Here is a 23,231-nt window from a genome sequence, read left to right as displayed (position 1 = left end):
ATGCATTAAGAATAATAAAAGGAGAAAGAAAGGCTGAGAAATAATGCTGAGAAAAGCATTTTGTATAACTTTTTTAAGCAAAGTGTCACGCCCAAAATTGTTTCTGGATATTTTGGATGTCAGCTTTAGTATACTACGAACTTATTTCGTCTAAGCACACCCATTTACTGTAACAACCACCACATGACAAGAAATGTTCTTAATCAAACATTATGCAGATTCCTTCATTATTGAATTATGTTCTTGGTGGTATTATTGTTATGCATAACTAAATAATTTTAATTATCTATTAAATGTTGCTTAGAATGCATATACCTGTCACCACTTGTGGCTTGAGATGTACATTAACTAAATAACATTTGAATATAGCAACAGCATTAATAGACATTAGTGTTACATTAACCAATTATATAAGCATAGATCCATTATTAGAAAACGTGCGGACGTATTTCAAAGCAGGAAAGAAAAAATTGTAAGTTAAGTTTGACTTTTCTGTGTTAGGGTTTCAAATTCCAAACTTTTTTTTTTCGTTTTTCTCGACTTTTTTAAAGGGGCACCCCTTAAAAAAATTTCAAAAAATCGAACAAAATTTTTTATTTCCAATTTCGATAAACATCAGTATATAAGGTAATTATGACCCAAAAAGTACAAAAATCGGTTGCATTTGTTGACTGGTCAAATAGTTTTTGAGATACGGACAAAAATCGATCAAAATCAATGAATTTGTCACTGTACATTTGAACTGTTTTTTCAATATGATATCTGTAGAAAGATTTTCGCTATTCCACATTTATACAAAAAAGATCTCTAAGCATAAATTATATTCCTATGTAGTTTTGTTTTGCTTACAATTTTGTTATTGTGGTACTACATAAGTAAAATAGATGGTGGGTTCGATGTGGTACTAGTGGTGGTCTTATGTTGCATATTTTGTTTGAATGTATACATAAATTTAACAAATACTTTAAACATAAATTTGTACATATTATATCCATACTTTAGCTTTTCGAAGACGTATGATGTCATAGAGAGATTTCTTCTCAAAATTATAATCATTTTAAATCATAAACTATGAATGGGGTGTTTTGCCTTGAATCACAGTTGACATTTAAAAAATTTTTAACGCCTTTCTAAAATATATATAGCAATGGATATAGTTTGCCCTTATTATATTTTTTGAAATAAAATTATTATATTTAAATTAATTATAATGCGATTTAATATAAAACAACGCTGTAATATACTATGTCAAACAGAATCGTTACAAACAGCTTCGAAAATGCGATTGAAACATCAAAAACCTTAGAATTTCCTATTTATTATATTCACTATCTTCTCTATATCTCCAAACAATCTTTACTACAACATAAAGTAATTATTAAATTGGCTCAAGGTATGTGATTTAACAAATGACAAAAATTATTGTCATAGAAATTAACTTATTGATACATGACGGTGCAATCCTCGTTGTGTCTGAGGTGCAACAATTTATCCTATATTTAAGATAGTAAACTATAAACTCATATTATACATAAAGATTTTGTAACCAAAATTTTCATATTATTTTCTTCTTCGTTGCATGTTATTTATGGTTTTTAGTAAGAAGTAGAGGAGGTTCTAAAATAATGAAATTCATACAATTTAACAAGTGAAATTTACAAAATTTAAAAAACCCCCGACAAATGCAATTTATTCCTTATAAAACGATTTTTGGAAACTTAGCTATAAAATGTTCTCAATTAGGTCGGTCAATATCAAATAGATGGCCAAGCACATCAAATGAGATGAAAAGGATATTTAGAGAGCTATCTTTTTTTGGGACAAATTTTTGGAAATATTTTAATTGAAATTGTAATATTTTAGTTGACTTTGTTCTTTTGAATTATTGTTTTGAATTACCTATTCGTTTCACTTTTCGAAATGAATTGAGCCAGGTTTATTTGACCATTCATTTCCATAGTAATTGTTTATATGGTAAAATTATATGTCATGCCTTTCCAAACTGAATCAATTTTAAAGATCATCGCCAATCTGTTAGTTTTCAGGTATGGAAACCTAAGCTCGCACTTGAAACATAGCTAAGAACACTCTCCGTTAAATTACTTTTCAAATGAAACCAAAAAAAAAATTAAAGCGGTTCATCCGTAAAGGAGCTATGATGCCACAGACAGACAAACACACAGACACACACATAGCAGTCAAACTTATAACACTCCTTTTATTAGTTCAGGGGTTAACAATTATTTATAGTTGGGACACAAAGAGTGTAATTTCGAATACATAATATATTTATATAAATCGACTACGTTTAATTAAATAACTAATTCGGAGAATCCGGATTGGTACTTTAATTGGTATATAGCGATCACACTTTTTTCGATAAAATGTACGGTCTTTTTGTTATCCATGCACAGCCCGCATATGTCGAATAAAAATGAAACTGTCTAGAATTACCTCATCCAGGCACTATGCCATCTATCATTAGTTTAAGTAGGCTGGATGTTCCTCCGGGACCTTAAAACACTTGACAAAATGTATCATTACAATCAGTGCCGTTTCTCAAATTTTCCATACATCTCGGCTGTACTACAGTGTACAAAAGCATGGTAAATATCTAAGAAATCGTCGGGCGGAAATATCTTCATTAATTGTAAGATTTGACAATTTAAGTATTTCACTTTCGAAAGGTATACCTAATATAATTTAAAAATTAAGATTCAACCCGAATATCCTCCATAAATATTTGATTCTTTGTATGACATAATATAAGATGAAATAGCTGTTTTAGTAGATATCTCACATTCAAATACAATAATAAATACATATATACATACGCTACATACATATATAGATATATTAGTTTTGTTATATAAAGTAATAACAAACACACATCTATTCGTTTCTGAAAATGTAAAGCCTTCTGTGGTTACAAATAATAAATTCGAGTTTACATTCGTGGTTCAAGTTTTACCCCAAATATAAACGTTTCTTGTGGTATTGTAATGGAAAGCATTACTTAAATAATTGTGGTAAACAATGAAATATTAGACTAAAATGAAATTTTACTACAATGGCTCTTGAAAATGAAAATTGTATTTTAACTTTTAGGTATGTTTACTAAAAGTTTCTACATACCGAACAAGTGTAGACTCCAAATTTCTTAAAATAAATTTTTAGTAATGTACCTATCATTCATTCAAAATTCAAAATTAAAGAAAAACGTCAAGATCAAACAATTATATTATTTTTTTTACTTTAAAAGAAGCAAGCTACCGTCTTTGTTATGTAAAAAGGAAAGTGCTAGTTTAAATTTTAAGTGTCTGTCTGTGTCCATTATTTATTTTAATTTTTAATAGTAGTTACACACCGATGATGGAGAATCTGAGATGCTTACAATCAAGTATTCTGATAAAAAGTATCATCCATTATCACGAAGCCCTTTATCAATTATTTTTCTCAAGATTATTGGAGCATTAAGACATAGTTTATATAACAAACTCAATTTTTAATATAGATCTCTAACCTAAGCATTATTTAAGCAATTTTAAAAATTTACGTTCGCCTTTGATGTGAACATTTTTGAAAAATCCGTTTTTTGGACAAAACCTCCGTTATCAGTATTTTAAGTTTATATGATGTAGTGTTAATTGTTAACAAACGAAAAATAATACCAATTGTGCTCTACATACGACGAGTGATAATAACGAAAAAGAGAAGAAATTGTAGTATGTTAGTGCCTTATCTTTCTCACGAGGATTAGTCTATTTATGATGACACACTGTACGTGCAATGTATATGTTAGTTAATAATATACAGGCAGATGAATGTGATAGGTGAACTTGATGGAAGATAGGTTTAGTATACAAATGTTTTCTGGCATATTGAAGGTAAAGAAATTGTTTTTAATTTAAAAACTGTATTTTTAGCTTTACTGATTTTTTGTATGTCTGATTGTTTTTAATCTATGTATTCCTAAACCATTGATCAAGTTGTGATGAAGCTTTGTTAGGGTCTTCTACGTGACTGAAGTACGAAAACCGAAAATCTAATCTGTTTTAATAAAAATGAATGTTTGAAAGTAAGTTTTCGTTCTATTTGTTCCAAAAATTTTGATTCAATTGTAAGGGCACTATGGTAAAGTGTAAAAAATATACATTATTTACTAATGAGTACAATATATTGATAGCACAGCGAACTTCGAGTTAAAAGGTCGAAAAAGACTGATGGTCGAAAACTGCAAATGCAGTAAATTCCGTGACCGAAATTCGGATGTGTAAAATTTAAATCTATTGAAATTTTTAAATCTATAGAAAAAAGCTAAGAACACTCTCAATTAAATTACCTTTCAAACAAAACCAGAAAAATAACATCGGTTTATCCGTTTAGGCGTTTTTTTTATAGTTCGGGAGTTAAAAACTAACGTAAATGCTTCCTCCTTTCAATACTTTTCAAATCTCCGTTATATTTATGTATAAATACACTATATACACAATTCCTCCCTTAGCACCACCTCACTGTCTTTGTCAGGAAAAATCGTATCGTAATAGCTTTATTCCCGACAGTACTAACATATCCTGTCCGCTTTCTATCATTTGTTCTTTAGTTCACACACTCACTCACGTTCCTATATTTGTATACACTCAGCTCATATATCATTAATTCAAAACGCTATAGATACCTACCTACTACTCACATTACGGAAATATCAACAACATTCACGTATGTATATTTTGAGGCTCAACGAATAGTGTTTATATATGGCGTTAATGCTTTCTGTTATGCTAATTTATTTATTTATAAATATTTATAAGGCTACTTTACTATTTTATAAATTTTCGATGGATAAAAAAATTAATCGTATATACAGTGTGTCCACCCACAGATTGAGTTTATCATTAGGAAAAAACTTTAATCACAAGTTTTTATTAAAAAAAAAGCATTCTTTATACAGAGTCCTTATTGAAATATATAAGGACTCTTTATATAGGGTGATCAAAATTTAAAATGAAATGTTTCCAGAGTATAGTGCTGTTATTTTTAACCCCCGAACCGGGTGTTATAAGTTTGACCGCTGTATGTGTGTGCCTGTGGCATCGTAGCGCCTGAAAAAAAGAACCGATTTTAATTTTTTTGATTTCGTTTGAAAGGTAATTTAACGGAGAATGTTCATAGTTATGTTTTAAGTGCAATATCGTACCCGAAAAATTGGCGATGATCTTCAAAATCAATTCAGTTTGTAAAAGGCATGACATTTAATTTTAACACATAAATAACTGCTATGGAAATGAATGATCAATTAAACCTGGTTCACTTCATTTCGAAATGTAAAATGATAAAATAATTAGGTGATTTAAAACAATAATTCAATTTCAATTAAAATATTTCCAAAAAATTCTCTAAGTATTCTTTTCATCTCTTCTGATGTCCTTGACCATCACTTTGATATTGATTTAAGAAGAATTTTATAACTTTAAAATGAGTGGAATAAAGAGTTCTTATTTCACGGGGGTAGACTAAATAATTAAAATACCTTGAATTATTTTAAAGAAATAATTTTCACCGTAAATTATTTATGATATGTAGGATTTATAATTTAGATCATGTTATGGTTTTATAATTTTTTGCACGCATAACGAGATTTTAAATTTAAAAAAAAAATCAAAGCTGTCTATTTGTACAAGTTATTGAACAGGATATTATGTAAATATTTACTAGACACCTTACAACCTTCTTTTTTTTTTAAAATATTTTTATGTTTTGAACATCATGAAAATTTATTCAAATATAAACAGAATTCTGACCACTTCAAAACTATTCTGGTATTCATACAGATATGCTATTTTATGATAAGAGTATATGTTATACACAAAATGTAGAAATAGTCAATACAAATAAAAAAAAAAACTTTTAACATTTCACTTTTATATTTGGGTGAAATTTGCTAAATAAAAATCTGTTTTCTAATTTTGTTACAAAAACTGAAATCTTACAAGGGTTGTTGATTTATTTGTGTTTAATTTAGTAATTATACACATGCATTTCAAATTATTATTCTTTAAGAAAACGAAAAAATAAAAATATTTGATATTGTTTGAATGCATTTATTTCTTTTCATGGTTCCAAAAATGTATTCATTTTGAAATCTTTTTTTGATTAAGACTTTTGTAATGCATAAATTACCGGCTCAGTGGTTCAGTGTTCGTGCGAGTTAAATCATTTTTAAAACGTTCGGCTACTGACTGAGAGGTTGCGGATTCCAATCCAGGTAATAACAGTGTGAGCAATTATAATTAATGAAGCGATAAAATTGATCACACTATCGTGGCTGGGATTAGAACGCCGTAACCGACTCCACCCATATCATAAAAATTTAATTGTATATTGGATGTAGTTTAAAAAATATCATAAAGAAAGATTGCAAAATATGGGTGGTTTCTCTTATAGATAGATATGTTAAAACGAAGATTACTTATATCCCATTATTATTATTATTACTAATAATTCATAAATTATGTAAGAATCTCGAATCATATTGTTAACTTTTTATTTGTGTATTATGGTTCGCTATATTTTATTTATTTAGGATTGTTCAATAAATTATTACCCAGTAAATGGGAGACAATTTTCCCAAACACATGTTACCACTTAAATGTGAGACTTGTACTTTAACAACAAAGTATAATATAATATAAAGGTAGTTTTTAATTAGCAACAAGTGAAACAAGCAATTGACTGAGTTAATTGTTAAAATACCATGTATAGACAGTGTTGAATACTCTGTCACATTAAAAATACATATATGTCACACACATATGTATGTTATAACTGATATAGCCATAACATACTTACTACACAATTTGCGCATAATTGGCGCTCTCACGGGTAAACAGTGATGTTTACGAAAAAATGTAATGTACATTTAAACTTTTGTTCTATCTCTAACGATTTACAAGATGGATCCTACGAACTCAAGACCCAATTGACCTATGATGCTCTTTACGAACTTGACCTCACGTTTTATGTCCTCAGCACGCTAAAATTTCAGCTTGATATCTCTTTTCGTTTTTGAGTAATCGTGATGACAGACGGACAGACAGACGACAGACAGACAAGCAGAAATGGACTAATTAGTTGATTTTATGAACACCTTTACCAAAATTTTGTTCATAGCATCAATATTTTTAAGCGTTACAAACTTGGGACTAAACTTAGTATACCTTGATATATTTCATATACATAGTATAACAAAGACTAAACATACATCCATTTGGAAAATGTAGCTTTCCTATTTAGGTGGTTACATCTTATTGCACAACTCGGTATCTTGTTGAATTAGCGGCATATTCTGCTGGGAGATATTTAGTCACGAAAATAATTTGTAAACATTATTATTCGTTTATATATATACAAAAAAATATTATTTTATGAATCAAGTACAATTTTTGGTGTGAAAAACCACTACTACAACGATTATGCTATACAAATCAGTTCTACGAAACGTGTCACTTCCCCAATATGACAAAATATAAAATATTTTTCTTTATATGATTATATGTAGACATATATAGGGTTAAATTTTGTCTTCGAAAACTGTCAGATACATTTTCTAAATCGTTACAAAATATATTTAGATGTATGGAACTATTATATTATCTATGTTACATAAAATATCGGATAGATACAAATAACATAATATAATATAAATGATGGGATGAGAGGGTTTCTTTTCTAACAACAAATAATAATCATTGACCGGATGTGATACAAGTTGACACTGACATAGTATTGAACACGGAAATGATCTGGATATATATTGGATGGTGTTTGTTGTTGTGTATCGTCTTTACAGAAAGATGAATCAAACCTACTAAAATAAGTATTATATATTTATATTTATATATGGTACAAAGTGTCTTCAAAATTGTGGAAACTATCTCATCAATACTTAACATGAAAACTATGAGTTTTGCAATGTTTGATCAAGAAAAGTGAGATTTAATCCTTTTAAAAAACGATTCACAAACGCTATGGGAAACGACTCCCGGCTTAACAGTCTGAATTCTTCATATGTTGTTCTTTCTTTTCTCAATGGGTAATGGGTAAAATATTGAATAGTTTTGGAGCCATGAAGTTTATAAAAATTTTGTTTTGGAAATGAAATTCGTTGGATGGGATAATTATGATCCAAAAAGTATAAAAATCAGTTTAATTTAATGACTGAATGCAGAGTTTCTGAGATATGGCAATATTTGGATCGATTTTTGTCCGTATCCCAAAAACTATTTGACCAGTCAACAAATGCATCCGATTTTTGTACTTTTTGGGTCAAAATTACCTTATATACTGAGTTTTATCGAAATTGGAGATAAAAAAAATTTTTAGATTTTTTGTAATTTTTTTAAGGGGTTCCCCTTTGAAAAAATCGAGAAAATCGGAAAAAAAATTTTGTTTTGGAATTTGATGAAACTCAGTGGATGGGGTAATTTTGATCCAAAAAGTGTAAAAATCAGATTAATTTAATGATTGGATGCCGAGTTTCTGAGATATCGCAATATTTTGATCGATTTTAGTCCATATCTCAAAAACTATTCGACCAGTCAACAAATGAACCCGATTTTTGTACTTTTTGGGTCAAAATTACCTTATATACTAAGTTTTATCGAAATTGGAGATGAAAAAAATGTTTCGATTTTTTGCAATTTTTTTAAGGGGTTCCCCTTTGAAAAAATCGGAAAAAAAATTTTGGTTTGGAATTTGATGAAACTCAGTGGATGGGATAATTTTGATCCAAAAAGTATAAAAATCAGATTAATTTAATGACTGGATGCAGAGTTTCTGAGATATCGCAATATTTGTATTGATTTTCATCCGTATCTCAAAAACTTTTTGACCAGTAAACAAATGCATCCGATTTTTGTACTTTTTGGGTCAAAATTACCTTACATACTGAGTTTTATCGAAATTGGAAATAAAAAATTTTTTTCGATTTTTTGAAATTTTTTTTAAGGGGTACCCCTTTGAAAAAATAGATAAAAACGCAAACAAAATTTTTGTTTTGCAATTTGATGAAACTCGATGGATGAGGTTATTTATGGGGTTTATGGGGCTATCTACATATTTTTACATTAGAGGTCATTTTTCTCACCCTTGCAGATGAGACTTTTTGTGTCTATATAAATTTTCAATGTTACCAAAATATTCTTTAGGCCAAATAGAAAATGATTGACAAAGAATAAATTGACACATTATCTATATATAATCTCAATTAAATTATAGTTTTGTATATCTTGGTATCTTGTGTAAGAATTATAAAAATATCAATCCACACATGTATATGTTTATAAAAAATAAATATTTAAGGTGAAATCCTCTTTCATATAATCAAATTTTGATGAAGATTACGTTTTTTCCTCTTTTAACCTTTTTTTTTTATTGAAACATATTTTCTAAAATAGATTACATATATAATATTTTTATTCGATTTCCGATATCCAAACCTCTATATATTAGTTAAAAACAAGAGAAAACAAACAATTGACTGAGTTAATTGTTGAAATACCATGCATAGTCAGTGTTGATTTCTTTATCACATTACACATACAAACATGTGACACATACATAGCTGATAATCAAGTATAGTACATATTATAAAATTTACCGCCTAATTGTTTCAAACAAAAGTTGTTTAATTTTTGATAAGGAACATTTTTTACATTTAAACTTTTGTTCTATCTCTAACGGTTTACAAGATGAGTTCTACGGACCCAAGACCCCATTGACCTATGATGATCATTTACGAACTTGACCTCACTTTTTACGTCTTGAGTTCGCTGTAAAAATTTCAGCTCGATATCTTCGTTTTTGAGTCATCGTGTCCACAGACGGACGGACGGACAGACAACCGGAAATGGACTAATGAAGTGATTTTATGAACACCTATGACAAAATTTTTTTCCTAGCATCATTATTTTTAAGCGTTACAAACTTGGGACTAAACTTAATATACTATGATATATAATAGATATATACATGGTATACTAAGTGGTGATGAATTATTGTTCATAGCCAATATTCATACAAAAATTTTTCCTTGTGTTTATATTTGGAGACTGTTAAAGTCTCCAAACCAGGGATTAACAATCCCTCCAGAACGATATTTCTGATATAGACCTGGGATGAGTATAATTAGTTAAAAAAACGCGCCTAACAATTTCACTAATAGAAAAGTTCTCATACAGGTTCCAGAGGTTTCCTGTTGCGATACCAGGAAACTTGTTTATACCCTCCGTTAACTAAAAAGTGATAAGTGTAATAATTTTTAGTTCATTGAAAATTACTGTGATTTAAACATGAATTCTTCAAATAATATTATAATAAGCAATTAATAACTGAACATCTCAATTGTATTTGTATACAGAGGTCTTTAGATGTACCTATATCACTTTTGATGATATAATACGTATAAATTTTTACTAAATGAGGGAGTTTTTTGTGATTAGCAGCCTGTGTATATGCTGGGCGTTCATCACTGTGCTAAAAACTGTATGGATTCAAAAGTTTTATGATCGTTCATTTTGACTCAACACCGAAAATAATTCCATCGGCTAAGCAAATATGTCTTCCGTGCTACGAGATAATGCTGAGATCCCAAAAAGAATTTTGGAAAATAAATCATGCCTGGTAGCAAAAATGTCTTAAAAAGTACATTCAAATGAAATTCAACATTATTTCAAAAGAGAAAATGGAGCTTGTGATACGTTATAAAGGCATTTAATTAAAAAAATCAAGACAATATATATCTTTTGATGTCGAATTCGTCCGCTATTTGGTGTCAAATATGGAGGATGTAATAGGTTATGACATAAGGTATTGTAAATTTCAACAAATACATTATCTATGAAGAAAAATAACAATAATGCGCCCATAAACCGTTATGAAGTTACGGATTAAATAAACAATTTAAACGTATATAACAAACAGCCACAGAAATAAAATAAAAATTAGAGAAGCATTACATTTTTTTTCGATTTGATTTCAAAATAATTGGAATCTATATAACTTTCATTTACTTTAAATTTAAATAAGAAATTCTAAAAAAAAATTCCTCGAATGGCTCAATTGTTCCTAGACTTGATTGTACTTTCAAACAAAACAAAATATGATACACGATAGAGCCGAAGAGTTTTGGTGAGTACATTCATTAAACTGATATAGGAATATTTGATGAATAAGTTTTAGTTGGTTGTTATTGTATGGGTCAAAAACTTTATAACAGAATGATATTATCATGTATGCATGAATTGAACAAACAGACACATGGAAATTATGCAATACATACGTTATTTACAAACTATAGTTCCATTGACCACAACAAAATTCAAATTTATAACAATATGTGGATACATGAGCATAAATAAAAAAAATACCAAACTTTATAAAATTTCTCGTTCGTTCCGAGTAGTTTGGCATTTTTCTTGGTTCTATATGTCTTATATATGGTTAAAGCCAGAATATTTAACATACCAGAATATTTTATGAAAGTTTAAGATTGTTATTTTACGCTAAGATAGATAAATTTCACTGGATATCATAATGGTACAATTAATATACCTACCAAATATGTCTATTTAGACGAGGATAGTCACATTCTAGGCTAGGTTGGGTTAGGTTATATTGGCTGTCCACGAAGGGCACACTTAGGCTATAGAGCCCATTGTGATACCATATATGTGTTTTACCACCTTTCCGCTGATAATTTCATTATCAACTCCTCAATTTCAGAGGCTGAGTTCACCTCTTTCATGCATATACCATGCACTACACCATCCCATCACAACTATTAATTTTAATTAACTTTGTTGCGACGGCGGAAATCGAGCCCGCTACCCTAAGCATATCCCGGAATGGGCTGCGCCTTAAGTCACATTTTAATCAGACAGTCAATCGAAAACACATTGAAAAGAATCGGAATAAAATAAGTAATTTAAATAAGTTTCATAAATGCAGATGACGCTGTTGTAAGTAATGTATTTATTTATTTATATAATAATTTTTATTGAATGCATTCTTACTAGTACATAATAAATTTATATTCTATCGAAAATCGTCATTTTTAATATACAAAGAATTAATTCAATGAATATTTACTGTATAATTAATAAATCTCTTACCACGGGCCTAAAGATTACCGAACGGTTGACGGGAATATTCATGGGCTAAGAATAGAAAACGTTTTTCATACGGTAATTTTGGTGAATGGGATAAAAAAAGAGGTTCATTTATTTCAACACTGCTTTCACCTCATCTATGATATATATATTTCTTGTGTGTAGATGTTAGTTCCCGTACTCCTACTAAATGCATGGACCGATTTTGATAATACTTTTTTGTGTACGTTCAAGTGGATCCGATGATGGTTCCGTTTCCACAGGGTGACGTCTGTCGGGTCCGTTAGTTCGTATATGTATATATGTTTGGAGTGATTATATACATATCTTTTTATAGAATCGAAAAATTCATCACATTATATCTTTCAACTGTCTGTCTTGATGTACCTATACTAATTTTCAAATACAAAATATATACTGGATAGACAGACAGTCAAGGAAGATTGTCAATAACATCAAAATACAAAAGCAACAATTAAAAATTTATTAATTAGTCATTTTATTAATTCGTTTTCCTTAATTAGTTTAATTAAAATGCTACATGTTGGTAAAAAATCTTTAATGAACTGTACAATTTTGATAAATATTTATTATATTATTATATAATGTCATATAATGGTTGGGTTAGGTTAGGTTATATTGACTGTCACGAATAACACACTTAGGCTATAGAGCCAATTTTGATACCATATGTGTGTTTTACCACCTTTCCGCTGATAATTTCATTCATCAGCTCCCCAATTTCAAAGGCTGAGTGCACCTCCTTCAAGCATATACCATGCACATGCACCAGACCATCAAAACTATAAATTAAATTAATTTTGTTGCGGCGGTGGGAATCTAACCCGCTACCCTAAGCATATCGCGGACGTCATTGGTTACGCCTTAACCAACTGAGCTAATAGGGCGACAGTTTCATATAATAGTTGTAAATATAAAAAATTTAATTAAACAGTGAAGATAATATACTTAAACATTAGTTATTGTCGTTGACAGTTAAAGTGCATCTTATGTATTAAAATGCCAAATATAAATATCTATTATGTGACCCAATTCTCATATCTTCTAGGATAATATGTTAACTGTTTATATTATTTTATTGAACAAAAGCGGATGAAATATTTCTTAAAAATTTTGACTTAGTTACTCGAAACTAAAGAAATCATAATAATTTAAAAAAAAGTATAGGCAAGCTTTTTATTTCCTAGGCAACAAAAATATTCTAAACAGAATAATATCCCTTACATTGAGATTGTTAAACAAAGGACCCCATGATATTAAATAGGAAAATGGTTTGAAGTTTTTGAACTGCGGGTGATCAAAGCTTCGTATATAATATAACAAGCAGATTGCCTTGCCAGGCAATTTCTCCTTTTTTTGAAAATGAAAATTTTGCCCATGATACTCGCTGACATTGTAACTTTCTATGGGTCCAATCATTATATTAACCTGATTTTTATACTTTTTGGGTCAAAATTAACCCACCCGCCAAGTTTCATCGAATTCAAAAAAAAAAAAATTTTCCCGTTTTTTTCGACTTTTTCAAAGGGGTACCTCTTAAAAAAACTTTAAAAAATCGCAAATTTTTTTTAAGTATTTCACGCGAATTAATATTCGGACATTCGGGTAAAAATAATAAGTAAATTGTCAAATTCTTAAAAATAGGAAAATAGCTCGACCATAAATATTTTTATTTCTCTCATAACCAAGATTGCTCTGTGGTTGTTTCTGAATCTATGTTTGTTTCAAATTTGTAATTACCACTTTGTTTGGTCGATAAACTTAAACTATCTTCTTTAGTTATTTGTTTGTTCTATTGCATAGCCTATTTGTCTCGTTGTATTTTGTAGATATAGCTCTTAGTTTCTGAGAAATGTTTTTGTATTTTTGTGAACAAAAATATACACAAATACACAGCAGAAACATTAAATACAAAAAGTTTAAAGCAACAAAAAGTATATGATGAACGAATGTGTGTGTGTGTGTGTGTGTGTGTGTGTGTGTGTGTGTGTGTGTGTGTGTGTGTATGTAAATTTGTAGTCTAGTACGAGAGAAAAATTATGAAAAAATGATGCTCCTGATAAACGAAGCATATGTAAACATTACACGATGTTAACATACTTCAGCAGAATATAAATAAAGAGTTTTTTGAAATTTCGACTATAAAGTAGCTTGACACTTCCGGTTTTAACTTTTCATCGACAACATAATATTTAAAAAAGCGAGTTTGCGAATGTTTGACCATGTTGAAAACGGTATTTTTTTGTGCATTTTCATTTCTTTCGACGTTCATAAACATTTTTCCATTCTTTTTTAACATAATCTGTTGGCAATGAATGTATTTTTACATAAACGGGAAACCAAGGCAAAAATATAAATAACTAGTAGTTATCCGCGTTGTTGTGAGTTCTACATTCCTTTTAAGGAATGTCGGAGACCACCTTCCTCCATCTTTTTCTATCACTTGCATATCTAATTAAATTTTCCAAATTTAAATTTGTCCATGCTTTTATATTATCTATCCACTTGACTTTTTTTCTACCTCTTACTTTGTTGTGGTTAATTTGACCGAATAAAATTACTCTTTGTAGCTCGTAATTTTTGCCACGGATTAAATGCCCGAAGTATGTCGTTTGTCTCCTTTTTATGGTTCTGACCAGTGATCTCTCAACTTTTAATTTATTCATCACACTTCATTTCGCACTTTGTCAGACCATTTCAGAACTTCACTTTCAGAATTTGACGGTAACACCACATTTCAAAACCATTTAATTTTCGCGCTATGGACTTCAATTCTCTTAAGTTCCCTTATGTTCACTACTGAATGAATTTTAACTTTTAGTGCGAAGTCATTATTATTTTGAAAAGAAAATACGACCATGTCATTTGCTGATAATGTAGCATTCTATAGATGAAAGAATTTTTAAAATCGGTTAAGTAGTGAACTCATATATAATTTTATACAAAATTTCTTCCCCTATTTCACCCTTTTATTGGAAGAATTTCAAAAAATCTTTCCATATATGACACCTACAGTATAAAATCGATATCCTCTCGAAATTACAAACTTCTATCATTAGCGATATAGGCTGGGCATCGACGTATCAGTCGTGTCATTGCCTATTCCTCCTCCAGATTATTTGCCCCATCTGAAATGCTTCTGATTTTAAATAATATACAAAAAGAATCCTTTTGAAAAAAAATCATCAAAATCGGAGTTGTTATTGAGGACTATCGAGTAAAAACATTCTTTGATGCGACTAAAAAGTTATAGTATGCTTTAATCACATCCCAGAAGATGGGATCACGATTAACCGTAGAATATCTTCACCTACTTGCAGTACTACATTATACAATCAAATATGATTTTTCTGGTTATTTTTCTGCACTGTAGTTGTCATTTCAATGTATGTGTGTGTGTGTGTGTTTGTTGGAAACTCTCCCAATTTCACTTGGCAGCAATGTTGATGATGGTTGTTTGAAATGATTACCACCCTTCTGGGAGTAGTTGAAGACAAGCGCGTACTAAATACACTGCGTGCTATGAATGCAAAATTGTCAATTGTACTATGTTAGTTAAATGTGTACATAGCTCGTTGTCTCACTTTACTGTGAGCTTCTGCTTTATATTGTACATCACAATTATTTTTAATACAACTTTTCCTCATTTTTTTTCTAAAAAAAATACAAAATACAATACCATGATGCTGGATATCCACTTTTTTCATAAATATTATGAACAGTTGTATTAACTTTAAAGAGGGCGAAGCATGGATACCATAGAAAAGCTCGTGTACAGTGTGTTAATTTGATACAAAGATAATTAGCTTAGTTATATATAATATCTATATCCACTTAGAAGTAACTTTTTGATTTCCATATAAAGAGTGTGTTTTTTAAACTAGACACATACTCAAGTTTCGAAAATGACATTTACAACGAGGAATTATAAATTTTCTGAGAGAAAGTTGTTGTTTTCATCTCAAAAATGGAATATTAATACATTCAGTCATTTATTTTTTTTAAAGTACGATAGCAAGCGGTACTTCTGCGAAGCATTGGCGGCCGAACTCTGAAGCTTTAATATATAAAATTATTGTTTTTATTTCAGAAATTCAAATAAAATAATGAGTAATTTAATCTTAAACTTTTTACTTATAATAAATTATGAATTTTATCTTGAAACTCCAAATAAATAATTATACAATCATGCATTTTAACCTAGTTCATAGAAATAGTTTTGAAAAACGGTATACTGGGTGTTCCAAACCACCCGTCCAGGCTGATTATTCTGAATAGTTTTAAAAAAAAATTGAAACGAAAAAACACGTATCGAATATTTTTTGAAACTCTATCTAACCATACCAAAAACACCCTCCACCCTCAACCCCTGTTAGGGTTAGGGGGTGTAACTTGAAAAAATCAAATGGAAACCCCTATTTTTTTCTGCAGATTTGGATTCTTCAGAAGAAAAGACAAACATTTTGTCTAAGAAATTTTTCCCGATTTTCGGTAGATCGCGCTACAATCGACAAAAATCGTTCTTTTAGATTTGGCATAAGAATTGTTCAATGACAAAAATCAAAACGAAAAAGTAAAAAAAAATAAAAACACAAACACACAGAACCAAAACAAAAACAAAACAAAAGCAACACAAAAGTTAGAAAATTCAACGAAAATAAAAGAGAAGCGAAAATGTCGAATTGCGGTAATTGAGGTAAACCACTAGACAATTGGGAGGATACTAAATAAAGCTCTTAGAAAGAATTAGATATGAATCATTTTAGATTTAATTTTTTTTCAGACTTTCCAAAATAAAAAAAAACATTTTTACAAAAATAATTTTTCTAAATCATAATAAAATATGAAAAACAAAACAGAATAGTCTTTTCTTCAAAAAAACAAAAACAAAATTGAAAATAACTATTCTCGACTCAAAAAACTTTTCTCGCCTTCACTTAAACTGCAATTCTAATGCCAAATCTAAAAGAACGATTTTTGTCGATTGTAGCGTGATCTACCGAAAATCGGGAAAAATTTCTTAGACAAAATGTTTGTCTTTTCTTCTGAAGAATTCAAATCTGCAGAAAAAAATAGGGGTTACCATTTGATTTTTTCAAGTTACACCCCCTACCCCTAACAGGGGTTGAGGGTGGAGGGTGTTTTTGGTATGGTTAGATAGAGTTTCAAAAAATATTTGATACGTGTTTTTTCGTTTCAATTTTTTTTGAAAACTATTCAGAATAATCAGCCTGGACGGGTGGTTTGGAACACCCAGTATAAGCAAAACTTTTAATGTTCGTCTTTTGATGACCAGCAGACGTCCTTTGAATAAAGAACTTCCCTTAAATCATATAATGTTAAATTAATTGAAGGAACCACCTGAGCATTTCCTACGTTTAACTAGATTCTCATAATTTCCAGTTCTTGATACTATTTACAAAATGAACCATAATATACGATTTTATAAAATTATATACACTTCAATTATATCAGCAACAAATATTCTATATAGACTTTATAACCGTTCAGATTTGTATACTATTTATATTTGTATATACACCAAATTTCCTATGTGGGTAGTAGGTAATAAATATTATCAAAAGCATTTCTATACAAACACCTTAAAATACGATATTCTATCTATATTGTATATATTAGTGCAGTCAAAGTACTTACAAATTAAGGAAAATGAAATAAATAGCTTTATACTAAAACCTGATTGAAAGTGTTTCTTAGGTATCAAATATCGTTACTAAGCCATGAGTTTGTTGCTCAAATGTTTCTATTTGTTAATAGACAATAAATTTTTAATTCAAGGAAATGATCATTGTTAGTTAATAGACAACTTTTATTACGTATGCCTATTTACTTACTTTAACATTGACCGTCTTCTGGAATAAAAAATTATTATTTTTTTAAATAATTTTACTATACCATGTATATGAAATATACCAAGGTATACTAAGTTTGGTCCCAAGTTTGTAACGCTTAAAAATTTGATACTATGAATAAAATTTTGGTATTGGTGCTCATAAAAACACCTTATTAGTCCATTTCCGATTGTCTGTCTGTCGTCTGTCGGTCAATCAAGATTACTCAAAAACGAAAAGAGATATCAAGCTGAGTTTTTATAAGATATTTTATAGCGTACTTAGACCGTAAAAAGTAAGGTCGAGTTTGTAAATAAGCAACATAGGTCAATTGGATCTTGATTCTGTAGGACCATCTTGTAAACCGTTAGAGATAGAACAAAAGTTTAAAGGTAAAAATTTTTCTTATAAAAAATGAACAACTTGGCTGAACAGTATTTGTTTGTCTTACTTATTTATTTGATTATGCAATCGATGTCTATTTTTTGATAATTGGCTAAATTTAAAAATTTAAAAAAAAAAATTAAAGATTTTATTTCATACTGCTTGTTTTATTTAAAACTCCTTGCTTTCTTCTTTGCATTCTATACCATGACTTCATGTATAGACAACGTATACACTACCTAGACAACGTATGTATACTCACTGTCAGAAAAAATGCCCCAGTTAAAACATTCTAAGCGTACTCATCATATGTTATGTTATAATAGTAACACTTAGAATGTTTTAAAACCAGCATTTTTTCTGACATTGAGTATACCTAACAGTTGCATGAACTAAGATTATTTTATACTAGAGAAATGGAATGGTCAGGGTTTCTCTTGCACTATATACCTTAACGGTAACATATAATTGCTAATCCTTTATGGTAAGTATACCTTTAATATTATTTATTTAAGTTTGAAGATGGAATTTTCACCTATTATATATTTTTATTCCCATTAACTAAGATGAAAATCAAAGAAATCGAGTATAAAATTTAATCTTAGGTGGGCATGGCTACTTTTCAGATTTTGTAAAAAATGTGATATTTCATCTAATTTGATTGGAGTATATTATGATTTCTAAATTTACCAAAATTATATATATTGTATACTACACCTAAATATTTGCTTGTTTTCTTGTAATACATGAACAACTTTGATTATATTTGACAGGTACAAGAATTTAATAATCGATGGTACAAGAATTTATTGTAAGTGAAATAACTACATTTTCTACAGTTATTTTAAACACTTTGATGAGTTAGAATCTGTGGTAATATCGTATTTGTTTGATACGTAGAATTCAAGAAAAAATTATTATTATTTTTCTTGCAAAGATAATCCAAATATATATGCAAAATTAACAAAAAAGGTAAAGAAACCGCAAAAGTTACAAAGAATTAATTTGATTTTCTTACCAAAATTTTCGTATTTTTGTCATTCATCAACTTGGTTAAAGAATTGTACATGTTTTGTAAAAATCAAATGTTAAAACCCTTATATATTATAAATGTGAAAGTGAGAATGTTTGTTTTTGTACCGAACCCCTCTTCTTGACAGTTGGATAAAAACCAAACAAATTATTTTTAAGATTTTTCAAAAATTGTCTCACAGTCGTTTAAAATTATTTTTGAAACATCTGTACAAAACTAAAACACGATTTATTATTTACATAATCACAAATAAAAGTTCTCTGCTGTCGACATAGGTCTTGACCCAATTCATGAGCAGGTATATCGTACATCTGTTATAGCATACAAATATATTATACAAAACATAATAGATGAGCCCGTGAATTATCGTGGATTCGGACAATATAAGCTTGACCGGACTTTCATTTCCTTAAAGGTAAATCTTATTATAAGTATTACATATTTGTAAGTATAAACATAGTAATACAAAACCTAGGTGGATATATACAGGGTGTATAACTAAGTTGGCAACATATGGAAAACTTTATGAAAAGCTCTGCATCCAAAAAATAATATAGAATATACTGTGTGCCCACTAGATTTCGCATAAGTATGAATTACCATTCGTTGTTATGACTTTGTCAAATATGAAACATCAAACTAGCTTTACTTATAAATTAGCAATAAAAGTAGAAACCATAGTGTCTGTTTAATTACTACATTTTTTTTGGTCATATAATTGTGTGCCCAAGCTTTCGATTTGGACTATGTTCGACAAACTAAGCATCAGCAAGCTAACCGTTGATATAGCCACCATGGACAAGGACTGGAAAAAAAAGGTTCGTTTGTCTAAGGTTGTTCTACTGGAATTTTAACGTATGTAAACGCCTTGGAAAAAAACTGCTAGCATAACTCATATAAAACATTTTTTCGCATTGACGTATTTTGTTACTCCACTCAAAGTTTATGTACTAAATCAATTCAAATTAAAGTTTTCATTTTGTATCACTTTACTTTTTCTAGTGCCGTAAAAATTCATATAAAATAATTTAAAATTTGCTTTTGGTAACTACTTGAGTAAAAGCATGTAAGCTAAGATTCGTAGGTTAATCCTTGTGAATGATCTAAGCTTATATACTAAACTTATGACTATTGCGTTTGATATTCCTGTTATATATAAACAAACTCCTTACAATATTACATACACATTATCTAGATCAGATTAATCCCAACTAAACTATTTGAAACAACATTATATAAGGATACATATAATAGTATTAATGACGATGTATTATCTTTGATAATATACTCATGCAGATTATAATATAATGTATTAAATTGTATAATGCATTCCAATAGTTAGTTAATTATTAATTTTGGATAAATGTATGTCACTATAAATAATTATAAAATTAATTTACGAAAATTTTAGTAATATATTATTTATAATTAGGCAAAACTAAAAAGTTTATTATAAACAAGCAATATCCACACGCTTCGTAAGATAATTTAAGCTTAATGCGTTATAGCTATCCACTTTTCTTGGCCTTCCTTACCTCACCTTAGATTCACAATGTCATGGGTTTTAATTTTTTGGTGCGGAATGCTAATATTGTTTCTAAAATGAAAGTAGAATAAGTTATTCTACTCAAATATACACGAAATTCTAATTATATACATCGTTTTGATATTTCTAATAAATCCTATAATCTTTCCGGGATAGAAAGTACAGTATAAGTTCATTCAGGTAATATCTCGAAATATTCCGTAGACTTTTCAGACCGTGGAAAGTATTCTTTAGTGTGTTATTGACACCTTAACAACGCAATGTAGGACTTTGTTTTAATTTTTCTCTTGGAATAAAATTTTTCAGCACTTATCAGTTAAAGTATAAAACACGAGACAAAAATAATATGTATGTGATTAGAAGAAAAATTTATATAGTAAAATTTAAAACTGTGTAACAGTTGGTAATGTAAATATATAAATAAAGTTTTAAGAACATCTGCTTCGACTTAAAACTATAATAAGAAACAAACACAAACAATAAGAACGCTTTTTAATAAAACAAATCAAGCAAAAAAACTAACCGAGTTAACTAAAAATAATTTAGATATATCGAGCTAAGAGAGTAATATTAGTTTCAGATACAATATTTCTCATTTTCAAATTGTATGTGTACCATATTAATACAAAAAGTCTATTGGGTTACGCTAGCGTTGAATAGGTGTCGATTTATCAACAACTTTTATGACGTTTTTATTAGTCAATTGTAATTTATGTCTAATAATTACCCGACTGTCAAGGAGTGGTTATGTTTTTCGCTCGTATCTTGTATGCATGTATGTATGTATTTCTTTGTCATTTACATATGTACTCATGGTTTGAGACAAAAGTTGGCTGTCTCACTTTCTTACGGAATTTCATTCATAAAGGAGGTAAAATAGGGAATGAAAGCTTATATGAAACACTGTCATTTTTTAAGTACTTAGCTCTATGAAGCTACAAACGAAGTTTCCTACTGAATCGGGTGGGTAACTGTTAGTTTTATATTAAAACAAGCGTTTATTTGTAATGCTAAAAAATCGCAACATATGCTAAAACATATATTTTTAAAAAGTACCAAATATACTAATAACAGGTCTATGGCCCATATAAATTGATAACTCGTCAAACGACAGAAAATAAAACAATGTTTACCCACCATGAGATACCTATTTACGCCCTTAAATATATATTGACACCCTCATCTAGTCAATCTAAAATAACTTTTTTTCTTCTTCGCGAGACATTCTCCTCTATTTATTATATTCATTTCCAATCTACAAAGGATACACGGTTCCTAAACGAGTTCCTAAAATATACACAGTTCTCGAAATTTTAAAAGCCATTGAAAATTGTTTATAGTTAAGTAAAAAACAATGATTTTCCTTAAAACTGTATTAATTTATTTCAATAAAGTTTGCATAGTGGATTTTATCTTTGTGTTGTATACAAATAAAGATGCATTATTATTAAACACATATTGTGATTTTAATAGTAGACTGCTTTTCATATGTTGTTTTTGGCTTTGAGACATAAACAACACTGTACTGTATACTAAAGACACAAAACTTTACCAGCTGCATTACATTACTCTTGATACTTTAATATCCAATCCCTTTTGTTTTGTGTTTATGGAAACTCCATCATTTGTGCATTCAACCTTACAAAATATATATACTTCGAAGTCATACCAATATCATATGGGTAGCTTCTACATAAATGTGTTTTGTCTTAGTAATATGTAATCCCGTAGTATATCTTAGTTCATATACACAATGCGGCTTTTATAGTGGATTGCTTAGATGTTATCTATATTTTAATCAAAAAATTTATTTAAAAAAAATTAATGAAATATTTCTTTTACTTTGTATTTCTAGAATTATTTATTAGCCATATATTTAAGGGTACTACGATGATCCGTGCAAAATTCCCCCGTGCGGTACTAAAACCAGCCTAAACACAGTAATATAAATTTTAATTTAGTTTCTTTTTATTTATAGGCAATTTTAGTATAGATATGAAATAAAAATTACCTAATGAACAAAATTAATATTATCATTATTACCTTTTTTTTTTCTGAGCGGCACATTCTTAAATTGTCTATTTTTTGCCATTGGTACGATAATCTTTAAAATAGAAAAGGGAAAATCATGGAATTTGATAAAGGAATAAGGAAGATTTGGGGATGTGACAGAAAAAAAAGGCTAGATAAATAATTTAAAGGATGGCCCACCACTTGGGTATATTTGA

The sequence above is a fragment of the Chrysoperla carnea genome, chromosome 3 (assembly GCF_905475395.1).
Source record: "Chrysoperla carnea chromosome 3, inChrCarn1.1, whole genome shotgun sequence".
Lineage (NCBI taxonomy): Eukaryota > Metazoa > Arthropoda > Insecta > Neuroptera > Chrysopidae > Chrysoperla > Chrysoperla carnea.
The sequence above is the reverse complement of the archived record's forward strand: the minus strand, read 5'-3'. Positions refer to the sequence as shown.